Here is a 4,771-nt window from a genome sequence, read left to right on the forward strand (position 1 = left end):
ACACACACACACACACACACACACACACACACACACACACACACACACACAAAGAGAGTTTAGTTTCCAGCTAAGCTGGAATGGTGATGAGATCTGAGATTACAGAATTTTTATAGTTAAGGACTATGAGCCAGTGTCCAAGAATTATTGTAGTTTCACAATCAGGGCACCAACTGGTCCTAAGTCAAACACTCCAACTCCTGAAGATGGAATTTTTAAAGTGATATTACCTTTAGCGCTCAGTGGCCCCTTATCATCCATCCAATCCCCTAGTTTGTTTTTTTCCCCTAAGTTTATGACAAAGTCCTTTCCTCTGGGCTAGAACCCTAGATCTACCATCTTTTGACCACCATGCTCTTCTCAAGCCCATTTCCTCCCATTTGTTATTACATAAGCTCTCTCCCTTCTACCTCATTTCTGATGTACATAACTAGCATTTCAATGTCTCTACTTCTCCCCCTATCTCTCCCCTCCTCCCCCAGGCCCCCGCCAAAAAAAAATACTCTCTTGTAGTAAATAAGTACCGTCAAACAAAACAAGTCAATGTGCTGAATATGTCTAAGAACATGTGCCTCGTTCCTACCCATACTGCACCATCTCCTTGCCAAGAAGGAGGAGGCATGGTGCATGATCAGTCCTCTGAAGTCAAGGCTTTCCACATCATCACAGTTGAGTAAATTGTTCTCCTCATTTGGGTTATTCGGCTCTGCATCAGCTTCTGCATGTGTTCCCAAGTTTCTCCAAATTCGTCATATTTGTCATTTCTTATGGTGCGATAATATTTGAGGTCCTTGTATTATCCATGAACTCACTGATTCAGGTGTTGCCTCCAACAATGCAGATCTTAACCCAACCTGAGCGACTTTTGACCTCGTCCTCCCAGTGGGATACAAACAACATGCTAGGAGCCTTCCTCGCTTTCTCTTGACAACTCGAGGGTACCAATGGAGACATCAGGGTGCCCACCTGTCATCCCTCACTTGAAACCCCCACACAGGTACAACAATATTCCATTATATTCATATGCCAATGTTTTTTCAACCATTCTCTAATCCATATAAAGGACCCAACTTTTCTTCCAGCTCTTTGCTACCACAAAAAGTGCTGCGATAAATATTCTTGCATGTAAAGGACCTTTCCTTCTGCCATTGACCTTCTTGGGATACACTCCCAGTAATGGGAATAGGTGGTGTTTACTTAGTGCCTTAAGGTTACATCTATTTTCTCATGTGATTCTTACAACCCTGTGAGGTAGGTTCTATTATTATTATTATCCTCATCTTACAAATGAGGAAACTGAGGTAAAGAAAGGTTAAGTGACTTGCCCAGAGTCACACAGATAAGTGGCTAAAGCAAAATTTGAACTCAAGGCTCTGTGCTACCTAGTAGTGCTCTATTAGCAGGTCCAAGAAAATGCACTGTTAAATAATTTATATTATATTTGTATTATAATTATAATTTGTATAATTCCAAATAGTTTTCCAGAAGTTAGACGAATTCCCAGGTCCAACAATAATACATTTGTGTTCCTGTCTTCCTATAGCCCTATCAGCATTTACCATTTTCATCTTTTTGCCTCCATTTTCTTCAGACACTTCAATACCCACCTTTTGTCCTAGTAAAGGCTGATGACCACTTCCCAGCTCTATCCTTCTTTTGTGTTTAACCTTCCTGTTATATATCATTACATATTTACATTTCAAAAATCCCCCCATTGGCTTCTAGGTTACCTTTAAAATGAAGACATTCTTCTTGGGGAAGAGGAGGAGGATACATTTCATGACCGTCTTTGATTTTTAAATGGTGGGAACTAATTTATGGGAACTTGTATTCATATAATTTTAAAATTGGAAAGGAGTTTAGAGATATCTAGTCCAAATTCTTTTTACAGATGAGGAAACTGAGGTCATATAGTTAGAAAGAAATAGAGATGGGATTTGAACCCAGGACTTTTAACCCAATACTCCATTACCGCATTTTGCTACCTCCCAACCAGATGGGATTTGAATAATTCAGATCTTTATTGAATCATCTGATTATTTAGGAAAATATGGACCTTGATTTTAAAAATCCACAGGCTTGTCCTCACTTGAGTTTTTAAGATGTACTTGAAAATCTCATGTCTCTTATAGACAGTTTTCATTATACCTAAGTCTTTGGACTCATTTTCAGGTGGCACGGTTCTTTGTAACAGTCTTTAAAATGGAAAATAGACATCCCAGAGGATCAATACTAACTCTGTTATGCTGTTAGGCTATGATTCTGGCCAGGCCAGAGGAATGTCTTTCTGGCTCTTTTAGTTTTGAAACTGGACAGGCCCCTTTGCTACCAGAGTGTTCTTGGGAAGAATACATCTTGGGACCATTGCCTGGAGGATCAATTTCTATGTTACCCTCTTTCCCTTCCCTCTCCTGTTCTTTGTAGTATAGTCATTTTTTTTTTAGTTAGGTCTTACACTTAGTGACCCCATTTGGGGTTTTCTTGGCAAAGATACTAGAGTGGTTTGCCATTTCCTTCCATTTTACAGATAAGGAAACTGAGGTAAACAGGTTTAAGTGATTTACCCAATGATGGGTAGAGTCAACATGGAGATGTTAGCTTCTAGGTTTTTCTGGATAGATCTCATAAACCTACTATTAAAATATCTCCTTCTAGGCTATAGGAAGCCAGTCAGCCAACATTTATTAAGCACCTACTACATGCCAACAAGCGTACCAACAGTACATGCCATGACTATGATGATACAAATGAAATGATCATAAAGAAGGGAAGGAAGGAAGGAGGGAAGGAGGGAAAGAAGGAAGGAAGGAAGGAAGAAAGGAAGGAGGGAAGGATGGAGGGAAGGAAGGAGGGAAGGAAAGAAGGGAGGAGGGAAGGAAAGAAGGAAGGAAGGAAGGAAAAAAGGAAGGGAGGGAGGGAGGAAGGAAGGAAGGAAGGGAGGGAGAGACGAAGAAAAAGAAGGAAGGAAGGAAGAAGATCTCAGAGAAAAGATAATTTTCTCATGGCAGAGAGGTGCAGTACTACCAGGACAGACAATTGTATATGCTGGATGACACTGGATTTCTAGCAGACATTTTTGCTGAGTTGTTTTTCATCGCCACAAAGAATGATTCAGTCTGAAGGAGTGGGAAGAAAATTTGTAAAGATGCCAAAATATTCCAATTCAATCAACAAGCATTTAATAAGCACCTACTATGTGCCAGCACCACGCTAAGCATCAGGGATACAAAGAAAGGCAAAAGACCATCGCTGCCCTCAGGGAGCTCACAGTCTAAGTGAGTACAACAGTGCAGACAGAAAGAACTCTAGAAGGAAGCCAAATCCTGTCTTGGCTCCAGAGAACAGAAAATGAAATTTATTTTTGCTTCACTGTTTTTGTTTCCAGGGATGAGATCAAACCCAGAGAGCTGGCAGAGGGTCAAGTTGGGGAAATGATTGTGATATATAAACAAAGAAAATAATAAAACTTAAGAAGGACTTGGTTTATGATTTCATTGGTATTGGGAACTCCTAATGAGGAAAATCCCTTTACCTGGATGGGTTGGCACCTTCTCTGCTATTTGTTTTAGATAAATAAAATCATTCTTTCCTTAGGAACAAAGTCGATAACCAAAGGACTGTCAGACTCAGAGCTCCTGTGGCTGGTTACTGGGTGAGAAGGCAAATCCAGGCCGCTGACGCCTGAGTTCTCCTCCACCTTCCTTTAAAACACACACACACACACCAACAAAACCAGCTCCGCTGCCTCCTTTGATTTACTCTGTGGCTGCCGGGTGGTTTTGAGAAGCCTATGCTGTGGAATCCTTAAGTCACTGGTGACCTAGGTCACTGAGGACAGGAGCCATTTCATAAAAGTATTAATTGAAACTCTCCTGACAAGGCCCTCCTTGGTCAGATAAAGTTGCACACCCGAGCTGCTCAGGCCGCCCCACTCCTTGGAACAGCCGAAGATTTTCAATATCTCATAAACAGGCCCCTCAATCACTAGAATCTAATAAGGCTATAATCATCATTGACACGGTAATGATTAAAATGAATAAAACCCATTAAGAAAAGTCATGTTGAGTTATTAAAAGTTTCGCTCTGCGTGATATGTAATCTTTTATCCATTTTTTATGATAGAATCTGTAACCATCTATCCACAAAAGACCATTAATTTACAGCTCTGTGGATGTAACCAAGCTCTTTAGTTTAACGGCTTACCATTGATTTCTGGAGGGAGATATTCTATTTGGAGAAATACACATGGAACCCTGGCCAGAACGGGGCTGTAAATTTTCCCTGACGGGATGATCAAAGGATTTGGGCCTGGTCTGAAGCAAAGAGCCAGTGGACAAGTTCACTGGAGCTTGTGGGGATATCTCAGCTCCCAGAGAGAGCCCCTCTGGCTAGAAGTCGGCAGATCCATGTTTTCAGGAATGGGGGAATGCTTGTAAGAAAAGGTCATGTGCACTACAGGGGGAAAAACAATAAAAGGTCCATTAACTGGGGCCTAGTTAACCGGCTTATTGGCATCTATTAGAAACAAATTGCAAACAAAACTGATCCTATTATAAACTTTGCCGTGTTCCCTTGGCAAAGTGAAGTCACCAATTGACTCACCAGAGGCCCAAGGAATACAGTTTTGTCAAACGATTCCGTTTATTTGCAAGGGGAAGGATTGAGTTTCATTCAACCATGGCCTACAGCCCTGACTGGCCTGAAAGCTACCCAATTATGAGAACAATGCAGACTAACATGGCAAAGCACGCTGGGAAGTCGAGGGAAGACA

Source organism: Vombatus ursinus, unplaced genomic scaffold, assembly GCF_900497805.2.
Source record: "Vombatus ursinus unplaced genomic scaffold, bare-nosed wombat genome assembly UNPS02014799.1, whole genome shotgun sequence".
Lineage (NCBI taxonomy): Eukaryota > Metazoa > Chordata > Mammalia > Diprotodontia > Vombatidae > Vombatus > Vombatus ursinus.